We start from the raw sequence: 16,591 nt of genomic DNA, 5'->3' as shown, positions 1-16,591 counted from the left end.
CTACACATGATCACGGCTAAATAATCCATGAAAGAAATAAAGGATTATATGTTCTCATACTTTAAAATAGCAATATAGTATAAACAGACATGTAGCAATCATACATAAGTATAAGGTAGGAAAGAACTACTACCTAAGCCTTCTACTTCAAAATTAAACCCTACTTTCTTCCTTTCTTTTAGCTTCCTCAGTGGGCTTTTGTAGATATCAAAACCTATTATGTTAGTAAGGGTAGATTAATGCTTCATCCAATATAATTTATAAATTAACTAACCTTCTTTATATTCCAAATTTCTTTAAATTCTACCATTACATAATAGTTGGTCATCTGGACAATTTTTTTATTCAATATATTCACTGTGGAGGGTTTCTCTCTTTATATCAACCCATACAGTTACCTAGCAACTGGTGATCTTGGTCAAATATATTATCTTTAATTATTGCATTTAAGGGTAACATCGTGACCCTTATTCCATTTCCGGCTCCACTTTTATTAAGTGGTTGGTCGTCATGGAATAAAAATAATATATATACATACACACACACACATGTATATTCCTAACTAATATTTTAAAACTCCATACTTGAATTTCAATTAATCTCAAACATTCTCCCTTTATAATTTTTTTTTCTTTAACTCCTAGTAGCTCTTACAAGGAACTATTTAATTCTATAATTCTGCCGGCTGATAATCACATATTATTCTAACATATCCTACCTCACTTTTGGTTTTCACCATTCTCTCACATCCTTTAAGTTAAATCTAAAAATTTTCCAAATCCGACTTAAACAATTCACTTTTATTTTCCTCAAACAGTTCCGCAACACCTATTCCATTTGTTTCCATTTCAAGTATTTTAATCAATAAGCTGCCTATATCATTAAATGACTTAATCTTTCCTCCAAAATAATTCCTCAAACAACCTTTCTAAATAAATTCTACAACTCAATCAATCTTACCCTTAATGCTCAAACCTTCTCCTCTAGTTCCCAACAACTGAAAACATTAATCAATAATTTTCTAACTAACTGTATATATACAAGTTCAGCACTCAAAATCCAGCAAGACCCAAAGTATATTTAAATCCAAGTTCATCTTTTTCCAGCTCCATCACTATTAATCTATCTATCATCTTCGAATCCTCAAACATACTTTTAATCCTCCACATCAATTCAAACTATCCTTCTTTTAGGCTCTAAAATAGCTTTCAGATTTACTTCCATATTAAAACTTCCAGACTTTCAATTCCGTTAACACTCAACCTCCTACATATGCATATATTCTCCCATAGCCTCATAATCTCCTTATACAAACTTTAGTCTATGCCAACATATCCTCTAATCATTAAAAATTCCTATCCATTGGTTGGTAACCTCAAGCACATTTCAACAATAAATTTAAATCAACTCCTCTATGTTTCATAATCTGGAAATTATTCCCAACTTTAAAACATCAATATAATATATTAGTTCAATCCTTCCCTCTTATCTCCATGAATTCGAGTCCCATGACCCAAACAAATATGTACATAAATATCTATGCATATATAAAACCCGAACACTCCAAATGCTCATATATGACAAATATGGAAATTTTCTATATTCAAAATACATTTTTAGAACCAGCCTGTCTAATAACAGAAGGCAAAATAAGCACCATTCAAGCTTATATATTTATTTACGTATATCCTGTTTCTAAAACTAACTAACCCAACACCAATGCAACAGAAAGCCAAAATTACAGTTCTCAACTTCAGTTACACTTGGCTAGCATCAGTATACGGCACTAAGAAAAATAAAGAACATGCGATCCAAAAAACTTACTCCCTTAACACAACCCGTCATCATCCTAAAGCAGCGACTTATCCCCTGTTCGGCCAGCAACGAAACAGAGCAAAGAATTTGAAACTCAAACTTCCAGAAATTTCATTCTGTTCGGCCAACCCAAGATAGAGGTATCTAGCATCATGCAAGATACTCTACTACCTGTCATTAGCTCCAAGTCTTGACAGCACAAAGAACCCCTACATCAAACCCAGATTCGGACAGCAACACAGAGACCAAGAAAGGGACATGCAACCTAAAAATCTTACACTATCATCATCAACCAACATCATTCTCTCATCGTCATCAAGTTTCCAGCTTAAATCAGGAGTTTCTCTCACTACCCAACTTTCTTACTCAACCATTGCAGCTAAATCTAAACACAGATCGAAAGAAATAAGTATGGAAGGGTAATTAGGAGGTTTACCCAAGCTCAGAACAGTGATCGCACGTCAGGTTCTTGATCTCCTATGGTCTCTCGCCGGAGACGCACCTCTGGTCCCTCTCACTCGCGCTCTCTCTCTATTCTCTGCGTGAAGCAGAAATGAAATGAGGGAGGTGGGCGTGTAATCTGATGGTTAAAGGCCTAAGCGCGCGTGCGAGCTGTGTGTGAGGAGTGAAAATGACTCCTCATTTCCAATCTCATCCGTCTCCTATTTTTCTGAAGCAATAAATACTTCCACAATTTAATCCATAAAGAGTAATTTGAAATTCCCTTATCCAATAGCTTATTCGACCCTTAAATTAATTCCCATAAAAATCTTTGGATCAAAATCCTATTCTGACTATTTTTCTTCAATTATCCAAGAAAATAGTCATTTATTCCAAAAATTAATCCTCAAATCATTTTAAGGATTTTATGCCTCCATTATCTTTTTTACCAACTCAAATAGTTATCCTAAAATTTTAAGATTAGATAAAAATCTCTAAGTATTTTTTTATAATTTTCTGAGAAAATAAACCATTTTTCTCTTAAAATTATCTATTAAAATTATTTAAGTCATTTTTTGGGAAATAAATTTTCCAGAATATCTCTAAACGCTGAAAATCAATATTCTATAATTTTTCCTAATTTTATTTGGTTATTAAATAATTTTAATAATTTTTTCTATTTATGGTAAGTTATAAAATTCGGGTGTTACTCTGAATCTTATATATATATATATATATATATATATATATATGAGATCGGAGGGAGTTTATATAAAAGAAATAGCATTCAATTTTATAAGCAATATAAATTAAGATGGTGAAAGTGGGGAATTTCGGAAGAAAGATACCAACCTTAAATACACAGGATCGATGTTTTCTTCATCTATTGAAAGAGATGAAGGAATTATTTCACCAGAAATAATAGCTCTTCAAATCAACAGCACCAGTATAGAGAGAGAGAGAGAGAGATGTTTTAGATTGTTTTTGTGTGTGTGTGTATATAGTACCACTCGGGGGACACGTGGAAGATTAATGGCCAAATTGGCTTTAATTAATTAATTATGCAATCAGCATATATGCATGCATGCATGGGAATGACCTTAAGCTAGTTTTTTTATTGATTATGATTTGCATAGAGGGCTGAGGTTTAATTATAAAATGTTTTTAAGTTCCTCCCTTTTATTCACAAATTTTTTTATTAATACTTTTAAGTTTCTAACCAAATTGATTAATTAGCATGCTTGCACATGTATGCATGGAAATGACCTTAAATAAGAGAGTCTCCAGGATAATGATATTATAATGTATTTAATTTAAAATTTCTAATTAATCTAATACAGTTCATCTCCCTAATTTATTATTGCCTCTATAGTCATCATATTGATGTAGGAGATTTTAAAAAAAAAAAAAACTACCACCGATCTTTAATATTTTAATATAAAAGCTAGTTTGATTTTCAATTTGGTCCTAAATATAAGATCCCAATTTATTTTGTTCATCATATTTATTTATTTTTTAAAAAGTAATCTTTGTAGTAGTTGCACATCTTAAAAGTTCAATCAAATGGTAATTTTAGCTAATACTACCTCATGTTCTTAATAGAAGAGCTAGTTGACTAATTTGAGTAAATTACGTAAATTAGTTAAGTTAGTAATTTGTAATAAATAAGTATTATTTTTCTAAAATATCTTTGCTAATCAAGTATATTGGCTAAAACTAACATTATTACAAGGACAATCTTGAAAAAAATAGATAAATATGAAAGACAAAGTAGATTTGGGTCTTATATTTAGGACCAAAATAAAAGTTAAACAACTCTTATATTAAAGACTGGAGGTAGTATATGATTAATAAGAATATTTTAAGAAATACAACACATAATTGTTATAAATAACTAATTTAATAATTTTTTTAATTTATTTAAATTAGTTACCTGATCCACGTAATGGTAATAATTAAAGAAGAGAAAATGACATTAAGGTCCCATAGAGAAGAAAATACATCAAATAGATCCCCTGAAATCTCATAATTTTTTTGAAGTCCCAAAAGGACCTCAATGCAATTTTCAGAATCCACAAATTACTGTCTTGCCCTACCCCTGCCATCAGAAACAAAACGGGAGAAATTCGTTTGGGTGAGGAGTTCCTACACAATATGCTTGGAAGAGAAGACATAGGGAAAGAGGGAAGAAGCCATTCATGATGAAATATCTTCTCCATTACCATTAGTGAACTCCAAAGAGCTTCCATGTGAATCTCCACAAATATTCAGGTGTGGAACTTTCTTTCCTCTCCTCTTCTTCCTTTCTTGATAGATTGTACATTTGTTTGGGAATGAAAAATCAGAAAATCATTTTTGTCTTTTTGGGTTGCTTGTGGGTGGTTTTGGAAATGGGATTCACAAGTTAATCAATAGAAAAGCTGTGTTTTTGGTTGGTGTGTGTTAGTGATTTAAGTTGGGTGTGTAGGATGATCATGGGTGCTCTGTTTTTGGGTTGCTTATGGGTGGTTTTGCTATGTTTTTATGTTAGTTCAGTGGAAAAGGAAGAAGAAGATGAAGGTTAGTGTTGGTGAAAACCCTTAGGACGAAATGGGATATTGTGTTGTCAGTCAGGCCGCGATAGTTGTCAATGTGTGCCGCGACACTTGTCAATGTAGCTCCTTAAGTTGTCAATGACAGTTGCGTGCTTCTTGATACAGGTTTAAGTTACTGATGGCGAGTACGTCTGGAAAACATCTATTTTGCTTTGTTCACATAGGGGGAAGTTTATAAATGATGGAGAAGATGATATAAGATATGTGGGAAGTAGTGTAAGAACAATCAATGTAAAAGAGGGCACAAGTTATGAAGAATTAAAGGAAATTATATCATCCATTGCTGGAAAAGAAAGCAACTCATATCTTTTGAAATTCTCAGTTGTGTGAAGGGAATTTTTTTGTAAATGGATACACACCAATAGTTAGTTTTGTAATTATATGCAAGCCCTATGTTTTTTTTTTATGGATTGTGAAATAGGTGTAGTTTTATGTATATGAAGGTATAAATGAAAATTGGCTATGAATTGGTATATTAGATTCTGCTATCATTTTAGTTGTCATTATCTGCACCCTGTATTGTCATTAGACCTGTTATGACTTATCAATAAAGCACTGTGACTTGTCAATTAATTAGCTGATATAAGTTGTCAATAATATGAATTCAAGTTACTTAACCTGTTTTAGTAGCATATGATATTTTCAATCACTTTATCATATTATATTTTGGTTATATTGTCATATATAATTATTATTAATGAAGTGTCAATGGTAACACTATGACTTATCAATGGTCGCACTGTGAATGGTAGTACTATGACTTGTCAATAACGGCACTATGACTTATCAATAGTGGCACACTGACTTGTCAATAGTAGTACTGTGACTTGTTGTTCGCCGAATAACTTCTTAAAATGGTTGGGTACCGCGGCGAATATGATCAAAAGCCGCGGCGGCTTACACAGAATGACAGCTACTTGGGACAGATGGGGGAACTGCGACGGATATGGTCAGACGCCACGACGAATTATTAGTTGTCAATGGTGGCACTATGACTTGTCAATGGTGGCACACTGACTTGTCAATAGTGGCATTATGACTTGTCAATGGCGGCACTATGACTTGCCAATGAAGCACTGTTACTTATTAATGAAGGCACTGTCCCTTATCAATTGAATATAAATTTGAGAAACACCTTCTTCTTAATAATTATATTTTAATGCAAATATTACTTAACATTATAAATAAATAACAGGTTCAGTTGTAAAAATTTTGAATATCAATTGTTCATATTCACACATTTATTTGTTATGAAATTGTTAATATCACTTGTCATTAACTCCTATTATATTAATTGTTATTTTGGATAACTCAGGTTGTTAATTTCTACGCTGAGTGTTGTTGAGCTATATAAAACTGAGAATTTCAAAAGAAATGAGTTACTTTCTTCTCCAGCAATTGATGATATAAGTTCCTTCAATTCTTTATAACCTGTGCCCTCCTTTACATTGGTTGTTCTTACACTACCTCCCACATATCTCATATCATCTTCTCCATCATTTATAAACTTCCCCCTATGTGAACAAAGCAAAATAGATGTTTTCTAGAAGTACTCGCCATCAGTAACTTAAACCTGCATCAAGAAGCACGCAACTGTCATTGCCAACTTAAGGAGCTACATTGACAAATGTCACGATACACATTGACAACTATCGCGACCTGATTGACAACACAATATCCCATTTTGTCCTAAGGGTTTTCACCCACACTAACCTTCATCTTCTTCTTCCTTTGCCACTGAACTAACATCAAAACAGAGCAAAACCACCCATAAGCAACCCAAAAACAGAGCACTCATGATCATCATACACACCCAACTTAAATCACTAACACCCACCAACCAAAACACAGCTTTTCTATTGATTAACTTATGAATCTCATTTCCAAAACCACCCACAAGCAACCCAAAAAGACAAAAATGATTTTCTGATTTTTCATTCCCAAACAAATGCACAATCTGTCAAGAAAGGTAGGAGAGGAGAGGAAAGAAAGTTTCACACCTGAACATTTGTGGAGATTCACATGGAAGCTCTTTGGAGTTCACTAATGGTAATGGAGAAGATATTTTATCATCAATGGCTCCTTCCCTCTTTCCCTATGTCTTCTCTCTCAAGCATATTGCGCAGGAACTCCTCGCCCAAATGAACTTCTCCCGTTTTGTTTTTGATGGCAGGGGCAGGGCAAGACAGTAATTTGTAGATTCTGAAAATTGCACTGAGGTCCCTTTAGGATTTCAGAAAAATTATGAGATTTCAGGAGATCTATTTGATGTATTTTCTTCTCTATGGGACCTTAACGTCATTTTCCCATTAAAGAACCTCCACTTGATTGTACATGCATGTACGGAATCACGGACCTCGCCAATATTGAGGGATCCAGGCAAGATGGCATCACCTAGGAGGTGGACCCCATCTCCCCTGTGGCATGTACCCCTCATGTCCCTTTCTCATGATAATTATAATTATAATTATGATTAATCAAAGTTTGATTATTCTTAATGTGTTTCCCCTTTTTCAATTTTGATTCCTGAAGTAATTTTATGGGCGTGGGAATTGAAATCCGAATGAGAATGAGGTTAGTGGGAGAAAAAGTATATTTGATATGTAATGAAAATGAATTGGCATTTGTATTTGATTGGAGACAATAATACTCCAAATATTAAAAAAATATATTAAAATATGCTAATTATTAATTATTCAAGGAATTTTTTAATTATTAAAAAATTTATATTTATTCTATAAATAATAAAATATTCTATATTTATTTTTAATAATAATTTCAATCATCTAAAGTAGATTATTTCTAATTTTAGTAATAAACAATCGAATTATTTCAAATTTTGTGATTTAAAAAATTATAATTTTTATTTTTGTTTAATCCATGACGTTATGTTTCCAAATTGCAGTCATGTATTATGGTTTTGTAAAATAAGCGTTGCCACTGAAACTTTTTTTGAAGCATATATATTTTTACCTCTTTTATCTTTCCTAGTAACATGCAAAGCAAAAATATACAAACGATACTGATCAAAAGGAATTGGCCGGCTTAATATATTACATCCAATTCTAATTATAAGACTTTATTTATAGCCTACTAATGATGTCTTATAATTAGGACCGGAGATAATACTAAACTAAACCTAGACTATTCACAGGTAATTAATGTTAGGGACTCGAATTTTGGAGAGAACACTTTAGAAAATAGGTCCACCTAACCACTAATCAGAATCTCAGTCCAAATTAATCGTGATAGCCAGCAGCCTATTGATACCCTTTTTTTTTTCCCCCGACACAGCGGAAAAAATATAGCCTACTGGTGCCAAGTATAAAAAAGGAAAACAAAAAATTATAAAAATATTGCCAGAAAATCATCTTAGTATATGTTTGTTTGGAATGATGGTAAGAGTCTTTAAAAATAGCTGTTCAATTTTAATTTATAATATATAGAGTAAATATGTGCAGGTAGTTGGAAAACCTCATGATCAATTTTTTTTATTTAGCGGGGTCAAATTCTTTTCACATGTTTATTTTGTTCTACACAAAATAACTAAGAAAATTCAACCATGAAGCCTGCTGCCACGACTTTTACTAATTTAATATTATATTTTCCCAATGTTAAAACTAAGCTATGGTATAGGACTCTTCATATTCTCCAATACTACATCTGGTGATATATAACCGCACCCTAATTATTTTTGATATCATGAATGTAACATACTGTTTTTAAAATAAAAAAAAGATATCAATTAATTAAAATAATATAATATTATTATTTTATTAAAAAAAAAAGATACCCAGCTTTCCACCGAATTCGGTGGAAAGCCTGAAAGCCTGGGCATCATTTAATGAAACAAAGAACAAGGGGGGGAGGTGTTAATGGCCGAAGAAAAAAAAAGGGGAAGTAGCAGATGGACGTAGAAAATTGGGTAAGGGGCGGTGGAAAAATTTGAAACGTGAAGGTATTATATATATCATCATCCCCCAGTTATCTCCTTCAAGTAAGAGCAAGAGAGTGCGGGAGAAAAAGAGAGAGAGCAAAAGAAAAGAGAAGAGAGTGAGAAGCGGAGAGGAAAAGAGAGAAAGCTAAATTGCAGAGTACCTGACGGTTTTGGAGATCATTTAGGTACACAAAACTACTTCTTGTTATCATATTTTCTTTATGAATATTTCCTATATATTTATATCTTTATATTATTAGTTTCATTATCATGTTTAGAGAAAATTTGACTGTTTAGGTATAGAGTAAATATGGAGTTTTGACAATATATGACCGTAGAAATTTAAAGATACATTATTAAGGAATTTTAATCAGTTTATTTTTGTTGAATGATTATTTTGAGAATTTTAAACTAAGATTTTAGTTGAAAAGTTTGTTATTTAGACTTGTAATATGTTTTTACCGATTAAATTTGAGTTAAATAATTTATTTGAGTTATTTAATATATTATTAAGGTTTTAATCGGTTTAAATATTGAATAAGTTAAATATATATTTTTGAAATAATTTTTGAAGGCTTGAAAAAATTATAAATTGAGAATTTTGTGAAATTAAATAAAGCTACAGTTTGTTTATAATTAAACATATATATATATATATATATATACTTTTGTTAAATTTAAATAGCCTTATATGTAAATTATTTTTCAAAATAATATCTATTATAAATGCCTAGATTTGGGAGAGTTAATATATTTATGTAATTTTGGTTTAGAGGGTAGTCTTAGAATTTTAGAGTAGCTTTGGAGTAGTTTTAAGTTTATGTTAATAAATATTTATGTGCAATTTTGTAAACTTGAGGATTTTGGAGTAATCTTTGTGTGAATTTTTGTAAGCTAAAGAGTACCAGGTAACTCTGAAAATTCTTTCTTGTACATGTGAATTGTGTATGATTATATTGTGGATTTACTAATTATTATATTCCTGAAATATAATATTATGATTTTTGTAAAATAAATGTTTTGGTATGTTACATGATTTTATTAAGATTTGTTGCTAGTAATTATGATCAATATTTAAATATATTAATAGCTATGAAATTATCATGAATTGCTATTAAATGATACATAAGTTTTATTGCTATCTTATTTTTAATATATTTGAGGAAGCATTTATGATGTAACATTATTGGCATCTAACATGCATTGTTGGGCTAAGGATAGAAGGAGATTGTATGGATATAAAATTACCACGTGGTATGCCATCACTCGGTGCACAGTGGATGGCACTTGTCAGGGCCCCTTCTTCCATGTTTTCCTTTGGCCGGGAATTCATTGGAGCTGTGGGACATGTGACACCTCCCTATTCACAAAGGAGGGGAGCCATAGTTCGAGCTTGAGCTCTATATCTTTGGCCGGATATATCTCTAGTATCGGTGAGCTTGGAATAATTCAGTAAAATGGATTAGTTCCTATCGGACTATGTGTTAGCCTATGGTTCCAGTCAGCGGTATAAGGGTGGACGGTGATATAAGGGAGGCAGCATATTGCATTATTTTTGGATATATTAGAAAAATGATATTGGTATATTGTTGGGGAAAAAATGAAATTGAATTGGATGTCTCAAATCCGTGATTTTTAATATATTTATATACACACATATAAACGGATTTTTGGTTTATAATATATGATTTGCTTGTATAGGTTAGAATTTCAGTAGTTACTGAGACGTTTGATCTCACCCCCTATATTAACAATTTTCAGGCGAAGGATCTAGTAGGAATCAAGGGAAGGCACCAATGGAGTGAGCCGTGAAGGCTTTTGTGCTCCTCAAGCACATGCTATGTTATATTTTTATTTGCCATGACTATAAGACTAATAGTTTGTGTTGTTAAGTTATGTTAAAAATGTTTTGAAATTTTGACTTAATTGCAGTATTAAAAATATGTATGGACTTTTAAATTAAATATTTTATGACGTATATTGATATAATTATGTGAGGTGTTACAATAAACCTCACCCTAATTTCAACAATGAAATCCGAGGAATCTTTCAATATATATACTTCCGTTCATCCTAATATAAAAATTAATTAGATATTAAATATAAAATCTCAATATAATTTATCTCTAAATGTATAACTTTTTTTTAAATTATTTATCTTAAATACACATCATACAAAGATGATTTAATTTCCATATATATTAAAATGTAATTTCAAATTTTTGCTACGAATGATAATTAAAAAGAATATTTTATAAACAAATCAATATACATTTGTTACAAATAACTAATTTAATTATTTTTTTAATCTTTGCAAATTTGTTATGTGACTCATATATACATATATATTAAAGATAAGGTTAAACAGCATTTTTGCCTTAGAAGTTTTAAAAAAGAATTGTGAGTATCCCAAAAAAAAATTTTATGCAATTTTGCCGCATAAACAGTAAAAAGGTAGCAATTTTAATTTGTCCTAGCAGACTCAAATTATCAACTAACGTTGACTGGGTTCAAAAAAAATTTGCCCCAAAAGTTTTTAAAAGAAGTTGTGGATATGTGAAATTTTTTTTAATGCAATTTTGTCCCAGAAATAGTAAGATGTAGTAATTTCACCCTATCATAAATTGTCACTTGACTCTTATGTAATATATCAATTTATAGATTAAGTAAATTAGTTTTAGAGAAAATGATAAATATGAAAAGTAAAGTGAATTAAAATCTTATATTTATAACCAGATCGAATTCCTAACTAACTATTATATTAAAGATAAGAAGTATTAATCTGTATTTTTATTTATTTATTATCATTGATATAACATTTTTTAATTTATTTATTATATAAAAACTAGACATATATTTATTTTACATGTTGTATTGAACTTTTGGAATGATCACTCAACTAAACAATAATTTATAAAAAAATAATACATATAAATTTTCTTATATTTTATGTTAATATATTATCGTACGATTTTTTGCACCCTTTAGTTTCCAAAGGGTTAAAGATATTTTTGATTTGGTTTGGTTTATTTTTTTTTTTTTGTGGTTGAGTGTTCATGGATGCTAATCATGATGAAAGGGGAAAGCATTATTTTTTTCATATTTATTTTTTTATCTGCATATTCGGTAATTGTTTATCTGGTTTTATGGTTACTTTTTTATTATTCATATTTTCTTGAACATCAATGATGCTAAAAGGGGTGCGAGGTTTTTTTTGCTTTTTTTAGTGTGATAATGATGTGGCATCTTATGATAAGATAATATATCAACATAAAATATAAAAAAAATTTATAAGCAGTACTTTTTTTATAAATTATTTACTTGAGTGATCATTTTAAAAGCTCCATGCAACATGTAAAATAAACATATGTCTAGTTTTTACATAAAAATAAAATTGAAAGCGTTATATCTATAATAAAAAGTTTATAAAAATATAGATTAATACTCTTTATCTTTAATATAAGAGTTAATTGACAATTAAATTTGGTCTTAAATATAATATTTTAATCTACTTTACTTCTCAGATTTATCATTTTCTCTCAAACTAATTTACCTAACCTATAAATTGATATATTATATAAGACTCAAGTGACAATTTTGGCCTGGGTGAAACTGCTACATTTTTACTATTTCAGGAACAAAATCACAATAAGGAAAAAAAAGAATTTGGATATCCACAGCTCTGTTTTTAAAAACTTTTGGGGCAAAAATATTTTTTAACTCAGTTAGCATTAGTTGACTATTTGGGTCTATTAGGACAGGATCAAATTGCTATAATTTTACTATTTTTAGAACAAAATTACATAAAAAAAACTTTTGAATACTCATGGCTCCATTTTAAAACTTCAAAGCAAAACTGCTGTTTAATCCATAAAGACATGAGTAATACTGCAGAAAACGATGTTTCACAAGGACAAAACTGAATCTTCTACTGGAGATGCGTCAACTTCTGAATCTGGAAGTATATTCTTGGAAATCAACACCCCTAAACTACAAATTTCTGTATTATTATTATTATTATTATTTGATACTCTCTGTATCATCATCATCAACATCTCCTTCTCCAAGAAATTGAGAAGTTTTTGTTGGAAAAATGAATAAATAAATGCTCCGTCTAGGTGGCTGACGGGACATGAGACATTTTCAATCTCAACTTTGCGCTGAAATATTTTTTAAAACCTTTAAATTAAACCATAAAAAGAAACTAGAAAGATAATTGATAAATTCTTTTTTTATTCTTTTTTTTTTTGTTTTCCCTTCAATTTTAATATGAAGTTGCTTAACCAAATTGCTCAGCATGCTTAATTAATTGCTTGCAAGAAAATGACCTTAAGTTAGTCCCTTTATGATTGATTATGACCTACAAAGGTTTAGAAATATATATTATTTCCTCCTTTCATAGTATAGTATTTTAAGTTTATGACAAAATTGATTAGCATGCATGCTTAGATGCATGGAAATGACCTTTATTAAGTTAATCGCGTTTTTATGTTTTGTGAATAATAACAACTTAATTGAGAAGGTTTTATAATTAACCGCTTCCTCTAGTCAATGTCCACGTTGATGATGTTGATGTAGGAGATTTTAATTAATTAATTATAAGAATAATTTTTTCCTTTAATTTAATAATTGAATAGAATTAGGAAATTCACCAATTAATATTCAGCACGTAGGGATCACTGGTAAAGGATCAAGCAAAGCCTGCGAGATATGAGCACCATCGCCTCAATTTAACGTTCCTTTCTCATGCTTTTAGGTTCAAAAAACTGTTAATGGTCATTTTCAAGCTTCCACGCCCTTATTATTAGGCACATTATTTTTCTTTTTTGCCAACATCAGGCCCACTATTTCAGAAGATACAGATGCTCTTTATTATAAATCGCTTGATGAGATATTTTTCCGATCTTATTTTTAGAGCATTTTCAATATATTTCACATATATAAAGAAGATATCAAATTATACTAACTCTCTTTAAAAATATAATAAATTTTTAACTTTATCCTTATTTAATATATTCACCTTTCAAAAACTAGTAGTACATTCATACTAAAAATTTAATAAAGTCACTGATAAATAAGATAAAAAAAACATTAATTATTTCTCTACCTTATAAATATGATTAAAGAAGTAAAGTTTTACAATGTTTCTCACACTTGAAGTCATTAACTATGAGAGAATATGATACAAATATCTTGGCCAAAAAACGAATGTGATACAAATCTAAATTTTTTTTTATTTAAGTGTGAGTAAAGTAAAAATTTATTTCATTTTAGATAAAATTGGTGATAAAAGTTTTTGGTCGTTAAATTCTGTCATTGCTAATCCATTGATAATATTGGCGATAAATTTTTCATTACTAATTCGTCCGAAATTAGCTGAATATTTTTCTATCACTAATTAAATGTTTTTTCTTTTGCTAGTGTGCAGTTTGATTCTCCGATTTGTTTCTAATTCCTCATTCCTTGATGGTTACATATTGGGTCTGCAATAACGTCAACCATTGAGCAATGGAATCACAGGAATATTATTATCATCATCATCATTATTATTGATGGTTCAATATTTATACAATATTTAAAATCCAAAGAATTTTCAATTATGGTAAATATTGTATAACGTCACGATGCATAATCCATATATTGTTTCACAAACACAAAATTGAATCTTCCTCAACATCATGCATCAACTTATGCATGTGAGGCGGGGAAAAACAGACTTAAAATCTTTATTATAAGAATTTTTTGCACAGGTCATTACATAACATATTTTTTTGGTCTAAAGTATTAATCTTTTAAGATTTTATAATTAGAGACACGAGAAATCTAAAAGGAGAACTTACAAGTAGATACGAGGGAGCATCGTTGGGAAGAGAAAAAAAGATCTGAAGGGAGCATTTGACTAGGAAATTGTACACCCAAAAAATTACGCTAGAAAACGACGAGTTAAAATTTATTTATTTTTTATTTCAAGTTTTGCGCCCGATCGTTGTTATTGGGAAGTTCATCTTTATTAAACAAGATGCATAAATTTGACAGTTCATATATGATTTTAAGAATAAAGAATCATAAACAATTTTAATAAGTTTTAAGAAAATTATGTAATTTATTCAAGAACATTTCAAATACATCATCATTTCTCATCATGAGTTGTAAGTATTTTTGTAAATACTCTCTTAATCTAAAAATGTTTTGATCTTGGTGAGTCTCTCAGAACTGAACTCAAGTAAATTTTTTTATCTAAAAAAATAACGAAGTTATGGGCAATATTTAGCCAAAATATGCACACACCCACAAAAAAAAAAAAAGGCTGTAGACAATATGAATAGTTGGATACTAAGTATTCTTAGGTCTGCATGACATCACATCATGGATATGCTACTGGGAAATACAGACAAAATAATTACCGGTGATAATTAGTGTTAATTAGTGTTTATGTAATAAATAATAATTAATAATTAGCGAAATATGCTTTTAATTAGCAAAATAAAATTTAATTGAAAATGTAATTAATTTAACTAGTAAATTCTTTTTTTAAGGATAATTAGTAAATTCAAAGCTAGTAAATGCTTATAGTTTTCATTAGATGTTAAATTAATTTAATCGAATCAAGATAATACATAAGAAGAAGTGTGTGAGTAGATCTATGAAGGTTCATATATAAATATTATTGTTTCACGGAAGTGTGCTTAGTGTAGGTCCATGCTATATAATTCTGTATAGTTGTTTATATCAATCAAAAGTGTATAATGGTTTAAGTAATTAATGTGATTGATTGATCAACTGATTGAGATGGACAAATAATAGAATGTGATTGATTGTGATGAAAAGATTATACGTATGCAACTAATCGAACCAATATTTGTATATTTCAAATTAAAAGGTTTAGCTTGCAAATCAATTTTTAGTTAATGAAAAGTTGAGTTTCCAACTTTGCATTCGATACATTTATATTTGAATTCCAGATTCAACGAAGGGAAGACATGAAACATAAGATTTTGTCTAACACCCTCAACAATAGTCATTTTAACATATAGAATAAACTGAATCCAATATATATCATAATAATTAATAAATTAAAGATCCAAATCACTGTAGACATATGTGATATAAGGTACTCATCAGATGATTTAATTATTGAGTTAATTTTGGTCCTAAATATAATACATATTTTTATATTTATCTATTTTTTAAATTATCCTTATTGATATTTCGTCAACTATAATCAAGTACGACAGGAAAGGAGGATATTAAAAAACATGATTATGGTATTTTAGAAAAAAATCCTTAAAATTAAGTAACTTATCTAACTTTTTAAATTTAATTAAATTAGTTTAATAGATCTTACATTATGGATCAGAGGAGTATATCCGTTTTTTATGAGCTAAGGGTAGTTTTAACTAATTACTAATTATTAATGCATGCATTGTTCTCCCTTGTTTATTTAACTAATTATTAATTATTAATAACAACCACCTAATTAATTTGAGTAGATTAAGAAAGTTACACAAATTAGTTAATTATAATAAATATGATTTGATTTTTCTAAAATACTCTCGTGTAATATTATACTACCTCCGGTCCTTAATATAAAAGCTAGTCTTAAATATAAAACCTCAATCTATTTATCTTTTATGTTTATCTATTTTTTTTCAAGTAGTTCTTGTATTAGTTGCACGTATTAAAGATTTTATCAAATAATAGTTTTAGCTCATACACATTATTAGTAAAGGTTGTTATAGGAAAAAACAAGGTTTATTTTATTAACAAAATAACTAAATTAATTGTTTTTTTTAATCTTTTCAAA

This window comes from Neltuma alba, unplaced genomic scaffold (assembly GCF_004799145.2).
Source record: "Neltuma alba isolate B1F8T4 unplaced genomic scaffold, ASM479914v2 tig00004747_pilon, whole genome shotgun sequence".
Taxonomy (NCBI): domain Eukaryota; kingdom Viridiplantae; phylum Streptophyta; class Magnoliopsida; order Fabales; family Fabaceae; genus Neltuma; species Neltuma alba.
This window is presented reverse-complemented; position numbering follows the sequence as displayed.